Source organism: Apium graveolens, chromosome 4 (assembly GCF_009905375.1).
Source record: "Apium graveolens cultivar Ventura chromosome 4, ASM990537v1, whole genome shotgun sequence".
Lineage (NCBI taxonomy): Eukaryota > Viridiplantae > Streptophyta > Magnoliopsida > Apiales > Apiaceae > Apium > Apium graveolens.
In genome coordinates, this window is record NC_133650.1 from 181,625,290 (window position 1) to 181,638,151 (window position 12,862).

The 12,862-nt window shown below is 34.4% G+C and overlaps 1 pseudogene; it reads right to left on the bottom strand.

Annotated features, from left to right (window-relative positions):
- LOC141719200 (exportin-2-like) overlaps nucleotides 1-6,515 on the bottom strand; it is a 28,038-nt pseudogene extending 21,523 nt beyond the window's left edge.
- Nucleotides 6,516-12,862: the final 6,347 nt, after the last annotated feature.

A 12,862-nucleotide genomic window follows, 5' to 3' on the forward strand; every position in this document is an offset into this window, starting at 1 on the left:
CATACTGAAGTCAACATCAATCATCTATACTAATACCACCTTTGATATTTAACAACAATGTAAGTATCAGCATAAATCAGAAACTGAATCAAAACCACATTTCACCGTTAATCCAAAACAGAATAGTTGATAAATCATTTATTCTATGAATATCAAAAATGATATGATAATTTAGATTGGGATCATCCTCCGACGGACGTACTATCACATGCTGATCAGCCCGTGTGATAGCACAAGGTCATGATTCGTAGAAACGTGACCCCAAAAAACACGAGTACTCAAACAAAAGGCAATATACCGGCCTGTGGCAAAAATTGTGTCATAATATTCCATATGGAACTTAGAAATAGCCCTCCGCTGGACCGTCCGTCCCGGTCACTTACGCAGTTATGATCCAATCTTAAAACCTTTTATTGAAATGGGGTCATAATAATCGACACCCGAAATAATTTTATTCGCCCATTCACTTGGGCAGGAAACTCGCAACCAAATCATTTTTCTCGAAGTCCAAAACATTTATAATCCAATAATTGGATAAGTAAAATCACTTGACTATTCTGAACATAGAATAGCAGATGAGTATTTGCATAAACATAATTATTTAATTCAACGATATGTAAAACATTTATCGATTCTAAAGTGAGAATAGGGAAAACAATACTTGCATCAAAAGATTTAAAATAAATATCACTTGAACAATAAGTGATGATAGGGATACTTGCCTTTGGGTTTTTATTAGTTAGTCACACTCGCAGACACGCATCTATTCTGATATTTTGTCTCAAGACATCACCGTCTTTATTCCACTAATTCTTTGGTCTGTTGCTCATGCAGTGCTGCTACCCAATATTCCATACTATTCAACTCTAGTCTTAATCCATTTCATCTGGTCCTGATCGTCTTGAAAGACTCGTATCTATAATTAAAAGATACAAATTTAATCGCCTAAACGATAATAACTCGACGAACTGCGCATCAAAACCCTATTGTCTACCCATACGATAGCCCATACATAAATAAAAGAGGCAAACACAGGACTCTTGACCCACATATGACTCGGTTCGTCAAAACATTCGACTCAGTATGTTTAAAACTGAAATCCGATCAAAAATATGATATTTCGATCAAAAATCGACTCAGAACGATTTGTAAAACAAGGGACCTTTCGAAACAAAAAAATTTGGGTCTCGAAAGTATTTTTAATGAAAGTAGAATATTTTTCTGAGTCTAGACGCGTTCATTTCGTATTAATCGGACGAACGGTCTATTTTCTAGAAATAAAATAAGAATAATTCAATTAATAATAATATTAATTAAATATTTAATACCTATATATAATTTTAAAAGCTCAAAATAATTTTAGAATATCATTTGGCTCAATTGTAAATAACTACACTTCATTCAACTATTTATAAATAAAATTAATTGATTAAATGAATTAATCAATTAATCAAAAAAATAACTAATTAATCAAAACAAATTATAAATAATTGAATTAAATTATGAGTTTCGAAAATAATAAAAGATAATAATTTGAATTCGAAATAAATATTTTAGAAAAAATTTCGAAATAACGTCTTTGTAAAACGGAATTTTCCCGGGGTCATACCCCTCAAAATCAATCACAAACCAACACAATCCAACTATACTCTAATTAAATCAATAAATTTAAAACACACAACACGTATAAACACGCCAGAAACGAAAATACGGCCAAAAGCGACTTCTACAAAAACTTCTAAAAATTATGAAATAAATATATCAACACTAATATGCTATAATATACACAAGTACGAAGGCGGAATTTCGGAATCGTTACCCAAAATAAATTCTGATCACCCTGAAGAGAATATTTGATGTCCGAAAAATATCTCCAGAAAAATCCGAAATTAATAGCCACGTAGCACACCTGTTCGGGTAGCTCGGTTTTCCCCGTATTTTGCGATTTCACGAACCGATTTACGGTTGAAAATATTTTAAAAATTAAAGAAATAATTTTAAAATTCCCAAAATATTCAAAAACTAGTAAAATATAAAATTCATATTTTTAATACATTTTTGAATCTATCGTCAAACCCGCATTTCGTGATTTAACGAACAAATTTGCGACTGAAATTAACTCAAAAAATTGCCGAAATACTTCTAAAATTCTTGGAATATTTAAAAACTAATAAAATAAAATTTTCAAAATTTTTAAAATATTTTTGGATCGCGCATCAGACCCGCATTTTACGATTTAACGAACAAATGTGCGGGTAAATAAAACCCGAAAAATTTCCAAAATAATTTTAAAATTCTCGAAATATTCAAATACTAATAAAATATAAGTTTCATGATTTTTGAAACATTCTGGAATTTAATACTGAATTTACACTGATATATCGGATCCAAAATAGATTACTTAGCCTCTAAGTAACTATAAAAATGATACAATTTAATACCAGATTTGGATAATTATAAAAATCCAGCTTCTTATAAAACACCCTATGAGAAAATAATGTAAAAATATCTCTTCTCTCGAGAATACGGGTTTTATTGATCTACCGAAATGATTATCGTATCGAAAATTTTGCGCCGGGACGCGCACAGGTCAAACCGTAATCCGGATCGAAAAAGTTAAAACATGGAAAATGTTCAGAATATCCAAATTAGGTTAGAATGGAGTTTTCCGAAGAGTTTCTGGTTGTAAAAATGCAAAAATGATTTAAGTTGGACGATTCCCGATTTTATAAAATAGTTTTATAATTACTCAGAAAATAATTATTAAATCTATAAATCCTTATATAATCATATAACAATCCAAAAATTACCATAAAAATGCCATAATTATCTATACTTTATTCTGGACATATTAAATTAAAATGATTACACTATATCACATATAAACACCCAAATATAAATATCAATCATCAGAGAATTCACCAAAACTCCCATAATAATCACAAAAAAATTATTTATTAATAAAAATAATTGCATGATATTTCCTGGATATTACAAAATAATTCAAATTACCGATATCAATAAGATCGGCTTTCAATAATCTTTTAAAAAAATAATACATTTAAATAAATATTTTCAGAAATTAATAAGGATCGATATAACACTTAACAATTAGCACATTATCATTTAATAACACCAACTCGTCAAACAGGAATAAAATATCCACTATTTTATTCCTTTTAAATTAGAAAAGCACATAATTATATTAAAATAAAAGTTATAATAATTCTGAAAAATACGGGATATCACATACTATTTCCTTCAAATACATGTGAACCAACTTATCCACTGAAAATCTTTCATTGATAGGTAAGAAATGCGCTGATTTGGTTAGTCCGTCCACTATAACCCAAATAGCATCGTGGTTCGCTTTTGTCCTCGGTAAGCCAACTATAAAATCCATAGCAATGTGCTCCCACTTCCACTCTGGAATCTCTAGTGGCTGTAATAATCCACTCGGTCTCTGGTGCCCGCCTTAACTCTCTGACACGTGTAACATTTGTTAACCCATTCCACAATTTCTCTCTTCATGTCTGGCCACCAATAATTTTCTTTTAAATCTCTGTACATCTTGGTACTTCCCGGATGAATGGAATACTTTGAATTGTGAGCTTCGTGTAGAATTTCATTCTTCAGTTCTACCACTGGTGGTATGAAAATTCTAGATGAAAATCTAAGAATACTCTGATCGTCCTTTTGAGTGCATAGCTCTTCACCAACCAAATGATTGATATCCTGATCCATTATTTCCTCTTGGCATTTTCTTATTTTCTTTAGTAATTCTGGCTGAAACGTCATGCTATACATCTTTATTTCACTAGGCTTGCAAATTCTGACCTCCAATTCCAACTTCTGAAATTCCCTGTATAATTCTTCAGGTATCGTCAGCATGTTTAGTCTTTCCTTTCTGCTTAACGCATCTGCCACCACATTCGCTTTTCCTGGATGATAGTTAATCGTGCAATCATAATCCTTGATCAACTCCAACCATCTTCTTTGTCTCATGTTGAGCTCCTTTTGCATGAATATGTACTTCAAACTTTTGTGATCAGTATAAATTTCGCACTTTTCTCCATATAAGTAATGTCTCCAAATTTTCAAGGCGAATACTATTTCCGCTAGTTCCAAGTCATGAGTAGGATACTTCTGCTCATGAGGTTTCAGTTGTCTCGACGCATATGCAATAACTTTATCATGCTGCATCAAAAGACAACCTAATCCCTTATGAGAAGCATCACTATAAATAACAAAATTCCTTTGATCATCTGGAAGTGACAAAATAGGTGCCGTGATCAATCTCTTCTTTAATTCTTGAAAACTTTCTTCGCATTTCTCGTTCCATATAACTTCTCACTCTTCCTGGTAAGCTTTGTCAAAGGTGTCGCAATCTTCGAGAAATCTTGAACAAATCTTCGATAATATCCCGCTAATCCCAAGAAACTTCTCACCTCCGTTGGTGTTTTAGGCCTTTCCCAATTCATAATAGCTTCAATCTTTGCTGAGTCCACTTTGATTCCTTCATTACTTACTACGTATCCTAAAAATTGGACTTCTTGTAACCAAAATTCGCACTTTAAAAACTTTGCATACAACTTCTTCTTCCTCAAAATCTCCAAAGTTGTCCTTAGATGTTCCGCGTGATCTTCCGTTGACTTAGAGTAGATCAAAATATCATCGATAAACACAATTACAAACTTGTCCAAATACTCCTTGAAAATTCTGTTCATCAAGTCCATAAATGCTGCTGGGGCATTGGTCAATCCAAAAGACAGCACTAAGAATTCATAATGACAGTACCTTGTTCTGAAAGCTGTCTTTGGTATATCTTCAGGTTTGATTTTCAATTGGTGATATCCATATCTCAAATCAATCTTAGAGAAGTACTTGGCTCCTTTCAGCTGGTCAAACAAATCATCGATTCGTGGTAATGGATATTTGTTCTTGATCGTAAGCTTATTAAGTTCTCGAAAGTCGATGCATAGCCTCATGCTTCCGTCTTTCTTCTTAACAAATAGCACCGGTGCACCCCATGGGGATATGCTGGGTCGAATCACTCCTTTTTCTAATAATTCTTGCAATTGCTTTGCTAGCTCCTTCATTTCAATTGGCGCCATTCTGTATGGGGCCTTCGATACTGGTTCTGTTCCAGGTGCTAAGTCGATTAAAAACTCAATTTCCCAATCCGGAGGAAGTCCTGGTAGTTCATCTGGAAATATGTCTGGAAGTTCATTTACTACAGGAATATCTTCCAATTTTACTGGCTCCTGACTTTTGTCTATCACGTAGGCAATGAAATGCTCGTATCCTTGTCGTAATAGTTTCTTAGCTTGAATCATCATCAAGAACTTCTTTACATGCTTCTGAACTTTAAACGTCACCGCTTTCTCATCTGGTGTCTTCAGTATTACTTTCTTATTATGACAGTCTATCTGAGCATCGTGCTTAGATAGCCAATCCATTCCTAAAATAACGTCAAACTCTCCTAACTTAAATAGTATCAAGTCAGCATCAAACTTATGGCCAGTAATCTCAATCTCACAGTTCTTACACACTTGGTTAACAGATACACGCTTCTGATTTGCTAATTCTACCGTCATAATCTCACTTAACAATTCAACCGGACAATTTAACTTATCAACAACACCTTGAGAAATAAATGATCGAGTTGCTCCTGAATCTACTAGCACTTTAGCATATAAGGAGTTCACAGTAAGCGTACCTGCCACAACATCAGTATCCACGATAGCATCCTTCACAGACATATCATAAACTCTAGCTCTTGGAGGTTCATTCACTATTGGAGTAGCTCCCATGATTCACAGTGTATTATGGACTGGAACTGGTGCCTTGCAATCCCTTTCTATGTGTCCTAGCTTTCCGCACTTGAAACAGGTATACCCAATTGCTAGAACTTTTCCTGCCTGATTCCTGGTAGGCTGATCCCTGTTAGCTGGTTCTCTGGCTGGCTGGTTACGACACTCCCTTAAATAGTGCCCCCTCTGGTTGCATCTGTAGCAAACCACATTCAACTTGTTACAAACTCCTCAATGCTTCTTTCCACAGACTTGACAATCTGGTAGAGCTGGCCTCTGCTGGGTTGGTTGGTTCCCCATGGCTGGGCGGCTATCTTGGCCTCCGTTGCCTATATTCTGTCTGTTAAAATTACTTCCGGGCTGGAACTTTCCCTTCCTCTGATTAAAATTTGGAAACTTCCCTGCTTGAGACTGTCCTTCATTCCCTTCAAACTTCCTCTTCTTACCTTCCTTTTCTTTTAGGAACATTTCACTTTCTGTCTCCGCAATCATAGCTTTCTGCACAACTCCTGCATACGTGTCCAATTCAAATATGGCCATCTTCCCACGGATCCATGGCTTGAGTCCTTGCTGAAACCTCTTAGCCTTCTTCCTATCAGTGTCCACATAGGATGGCACAAACCTGGACAACTCTTCAAACTTGCTTTCATAATCTGTCACTGATATACTCCCCTGCTTTAACTCCAGAAATTTCAATTCCATTTGGTCCTAAACAAATTGAGGGAAATACTTCTCGAGAAACAACTCCTTGAATCTCTCCCACACAACATCATCAGTACCTTCCAATACTTTAACAGTTTCCCACCAGTAGGTGGCTTCATTCTTCATATAGTAACTTGCTTTTTGCTCCTCTTTTACCTTGACTAAGGCAAATGCCTTCTCAATCTCCTTGAACCAGACCCTTGCCTTAATCGGATCTACAGAACCCTTAAACTTTGGTGGATTCACCGCCTGAAAGGTCTTAAAGGTTACCTGAAGGTTAGTCTGCCTCTGTTACTGTTTAGTCAGATGGACTGTCTGTTGGGCCAGGATCTGAAGAATCTGGGCTACAACTGGGTCTATGGGATTTGGGTTCACATTCTGGTTATTGCTGTCTTGGGTTTTGTTGTTGTTGTTGGTTTCTTCATTTTTGTTGGTAGCATGGTTTTTTCTTCTGGGAGGCATTTTCTAGTAAAGAAGCAAATAACTTATTTAGCCTTTAAATCAAATCCCTTTTTCTGAAAAGATTTTTGTAAAATAGAAATATCTCTTTTTGAAAACATTTTCAATCATTGAACTAAGTAAATTGCATGCTTCTTGACAGAATGTAAACAGTTAAGGAAAAGGGTACATGTTATCACAAAAGTTCATATCTGGTGCAGTAGGATAAAACAGGTATAGTAAAGTATTGACAATGTTGAAAAAGGAAAGACATTGGTCTATATCAAAGTCTGGTGGTACAAGCACAAAACATTTTATTGAAGGTAAAGGTACAATAGGTCTATCCATTAATCAGCAAGTCTTGTTTATTTATATTCCTACCAGAAGTCTGATCTTACTTATCCCACGTTATTATACACATATAAGCTGTCATATCATCTCCGTCGTCTAGTTTCAAGTACTCTCCAGGTTCTCTGAATCTCATTCCGAAATTTCCTCACATTCCTGTCGACATTTATAGTCCTGATAACGTATTAAAATCCCCGGACCTGTGCTAACAGGGCTTCTCGTTCCAAAAGAAGAGCCTCATACTAGAGATTACTGAAGACATTCATTATCATGGAATACCAAATGAAATTTTAAAACCAAGGAAATTGAATGAGAAGGAATAGTGATGAAGATGTAGGTACGACTGAGAGCAACCATACAAGTACATAAGATGGCCAGTCTTAGTACCGCATAGTTCACACCACATAATTTGGTGGCGTCCCACCAGACCCTTTTGTCACATAGACAAATAGTCAACGCATATGCATTGTTTGCCCCAATCGTCCAATAGAATTATCGAGAAAAGAAACAATGTTTAGATAGGAAAATTCACAAGTAGGGAAGAAGAGAATCTGATTTATAATGGAATCAACAAAATCTTAAGATGCACCCACAACCGAATGTCCAGTAGAGTCAGAATTAGCAGGTGGAGGTCCTCGAATAGGTGGTCTCATACTTGGAGGTAGAATAGTTCGCATTGGTGCATCCGTCGCAACAGGTTTTATGGGGCGAAGAGCAGGACGTGGATCAAATGACGGTCCTCCGACGAAAGGCTTCGAGTAATCGGATAATATCGAAATAAAGGAATCTGCCATCGCTGCTATATAAAAATCACGTTGCTAAATAAGAATCTCGAATCTCAGCACGAATCATACTAAAACCTACTATTTAGTGGCACTCACCCTTTCGACGCTCTACTTATTTATTTCCTAATATTAATCTTAACCCTCTACCCATTCCTGACAATCTAGGCTTGTGGCAGTGACTTTAAACCGTAGCTCTGATACCAAACTGTAGCGCCCTCCAAACTCGGGTCAGAAGTTTGGGGCCCACAACACACACACACACCATTTTAAACCTGTTATGAATATATTAATATGTATATAAAATGACCCTACTTACCATAATCCACGGATCGATGCAGTTTAAAGTATGTCCACAAACCAAAATCTTATTTATTACATAAACGTTCCAAAACCCAGTTTATTTATCTTACATCTGAAGTTTCAACTTTATTACAAACTATAAACACAACCAAGCCAAACATCCTCTGCTAGTCTATTCCAAATTAACCTGGATACCTAGCTTGCATACTTGTCTGGGGATCCTCGCTACCACCAGTTTCCTTTTTCACTGGAAAAGAATATAAACAGTTTTGCAAGAGTGAGCTAACTAGCTCAGCAAGTCACAATGACAGTAACTGAGAATAACAATGATCAACTGAAATGATATAAGAAATCAAGTTTACTGATAAACAATGATTAGAATTGGATATTCACTTTTATTTTAAAAACCAAGGTTAGGCTGCTGATCAGTCATATACTAACCCTGAGCAAGGCTCCCAGCTTTGCTCTATATATTGAATCCAAGGCACATATTGGCCTACTTTGACCACGAATCTGGTCCGACCAAGAATTTGGTCCGTATTTGAAAACAATCCAATTCCAGAATAACAATATGATAAACAATGTAAATCAATAACTGAATCATGAACAATCTTTATTTCAAAGTGTAAGGTGATTCAAGATTTCCAAGTATGTATAACAATGGAAACATAAGAATTAGCTTTCACTCAAAGGAGAAATCAAAAGTAGAAGACCCAGGGTTCAAGGGTTACAAGGAGTGGTCACTTGTTGAACAAAGCAACAAGGTTGGTATATCAGGCAATTCAGTATCAAGAATCAATGTGTGGTATATTTGTGTTTGGGAAGTAGTATCGTATAGGTGTGGTTTGTATTTGAGAGTTCAATAATTAATAGTTTACAAAGAACAAGGCTTATGGCTCAAGATCAATAAGAATCAGGGTTAGGGTTAAGTACTTCAAGGTACTTGCAATATAGAATATGAATTACTGGGAATAATTGCAACATAATCAAAAGAGTTCAAAAGTATTCACAAGTATACTACAAGAAAGTTCAAGGACACTTGCCTTATCAATTCGCTTTTACTTCACTAACACTTGTCAATTGGTTCCCACTCACCAACCACTTGCTTTCCTTTTCTACGTCTCGCTTCCTCTATTAAACATCACATATATTCATCAACACTATTTCTCAACTCATTCTATTCAATAGAAGCTTCTATCTACCCTTCGTTTCACCCAAATCCAACATACGGATTAAAAGTTACAGCAAAAATAGTCAAAAATGCACGTACAATCATATTATGCATCAATCAGATCACATATAACACGTAACACATAAGATATTTAATTAAAAATAATTAATCAAAGAAGATTCGGGGTTAAAATGACGTTCCAGGTATTTAAGACGAAGTTTTGAACATTTTTCGGAATTAAAACGGGACTCCGAATCATATTATAATTAAATAATAGGGTTCGAATGCCCGAATCCGACTTTAAAATAATTTAATACTAATTATCGAGCTTTGAAAATAATTTAGAATGATATTTTAAAGTTCAAAACTATTTTTCGAAATTTTTAAATCAATTTTAAATAATTAAATCCAATTAAATAATCAATTAAAATTAATTAATAACTAATTCAGTTAATTAAGTTAATTAATATTTAAATTAATTGACTAATTAAATAATTAATTATCAACTAAAATTAATTAATTAAATAATTAAGATTTATTTTTAAATTAAAAATAATTTTCAGAAATAATTAAGGAATTTTTGAAATTTTAAAATAATAAAAATCTAATTTCTGGAAATTTAATAAACAGGATTATACATTTTGAAAAATTGTAAAACAACAATCTTTTTTTTGCAAAATTTTGAAACTGAAATATAAAAATGAAATTTCAGCAAATGGGCAGGGGGTGGAAATTGCAATTTTCCCCCTCCCCTGTCATCTTCCTCGTTGCCGACCGGAACTCCATGGCCACCGCCATGGAGCTTTTCTGGCGGCCTGAAAATAGTCCAGAAAGTGCTCAAAATAACAACGTATATTTTATGTGTTTCCAGGAACGCAGTCGTGCGAGTATTTCAGGCAAGCAACACACAGTTCGACTGGAAATTTCATCTTAAATTTCCGCCGCCGCCACAGTGACTTTCCCGATCAAAGCCTTCCAAGAACCGTTCTTTCAATTCGTCTATACCAATTGATTCTCTAATTTACGATCTATCCCTTCATGCAAGTTGTATGTACCCCGGTTTAACGGATCTAAAATCCGGCCAAAATATATATATTTTTCCGGTGAATTACTCAAGAACACCAAGAACATTCAAACTCAAAAATCAAACTAACTTTTCTACATGTTATTGAACTCATTTTTTGACATATAATTTACCAAAATGACCAGGAAGAAAAGATCTACATGATTATGCCATCAAATCATATCAAAAACATCAAGAACAAAAATTCATAATTTAATCCATAATTAATTCGAATTAAAATAATTAAATTAGAGAAATACCTTGATTTCTGGGCAAAAATAGATGGTAGATTAAGGTAGAGTTTTTCGAAAGCTTCGTTTTGATATGCTGCACGCCCGAATCGGAGTTCGATAACGCGTTCGATCGTACGTTTGATTCTCAAGAACGTATCGTTTTTAGGGTTTTTCTCTTTATTTCTTATTGTTTACTGACCGGTTATGATTATTACGAATAAAATGAAATAATAAAAGGGCTATATATATTTATGAAATATTGGTTCGTGTTGGATCATTTTGGATCGTTAAATTAGTTACTTAGCCGCCAAGTAACTGCAAAAATGATCCGATTTAATACCTGTATTGGATAATTATCCCAACCGGGCTTTTTATAAAACACTTTATACTAAAATAATGTAATATTATCCCGTCCTTCGAGGATACGGGTTTTGTTGATATATCGAAACAGTTATCGTATCGAAAATTATGCGCCGGGATGCGCACGGGTCAAACCGTAATCCGGATTGAAAAAGTCAAAACACGAAAAATGTCCGGAATTACCAGATTAGGTTATGAAGGAGTTTTTGGAAGAGTCTTGGGTTGTAAAAACGTAAAAACGGTTGAGGTTGGATGATTCCCATCTTTATAAAATAATTTTCTAATTTTTCAAAAAATAATTAATAAATTCATTAATCAACATAAAATCAGATAATACTTCAAAAATTACCAGAAAAATACCTTAATTATCTATATTTTATTCTGGACATAATAAAATTAACACACTCACATTTTATCACATATATACATCTAAATATTATTATCAATCAGCAGATAATTCACCAAAATTCACATATTAATTACATAAAAATCATTTATTGATAAAATAATTACACGTCATGTCCCGGATATTACACATGGTAACTTATATAAAGCCCGAGTCTCCACAAATTCTGATAATTCTGAAACATGTCTACTTAGGAACTGGCATAAAAGACTTTCTCATCTCAATTTTAACAACATCAATACTTGTGAAGAAATATCTTGTGAGAGGATGTCCTAATCCAGTATTTACTCCTGATGGCTTATGTGATTCATGCCAGAAAGCCAAACAAAGTAAAACATCTTTCAAGAGTAAAACTAAATCCTCAATTCTTGAACCATATCACTTTCTTCATATTGATCTTTTTGGACCAGTCAACATAATATCTATTTCAAAGAAGACGTATGCACTTGTTATTGTTGATGAGTATACAAGATACATATGGGTGTATTTTCTGCAGACCAAGGATGAGACACCATCCATTCTTCTTGATCATGTAGGAGAATTGGAAAAGGATCAACTCACAAAGTCAAGATCATTAGAAGTGATAATGGAACTGAATTCAAGAACAACACTATAGATTAATTCTGCAAGTACAAGGGGATCAAACATGAATTTTCTGCCTCTGGAACTCCACAACAAAATGGAGTTGTTGAAATAAATAACAGAACTCTCATAGAAGCTACAAGAACCATGCTTGAGGAAGCAAAATTTCCTACCTACTTCTGGGTTGAGGCTGTGCAAACTGCTTGCTTCACACAAAATGCAACATTGATCAACAAGCATGGAAAAACATCTTTTGAGATGGTAAAAGAAAAGAAGCCAAATTTGAAGTACTTTCATATTTTTGGCTGCAAATGTTTTATTCTCAAAACTCATCCTGAACAGCTTAAAAAATTTGATCTAAAAGCCGATGAAGGCATTTTTATTGGATATCCACTGTCAATAAAAGCTTTCAGAGTTTATAATATGAGAACAAGGGTGGTCATGGAATCTATTCATGTGTCTTTTAATGATAAGAAGATTACAAGTCTAGAGGATACAGATGACCATGAAGAATTGAGATTTAAAAATAAAGTAATATGCTGAACAGTTAAATCCCGACAGCCAGTCAAATCCTGATAATTTGACAAATCCTGATACAGCAAATCCTGACATCACTCTAAACTCTGATGAGCCACATGTCAGTGGGAACTCTGCAAATACT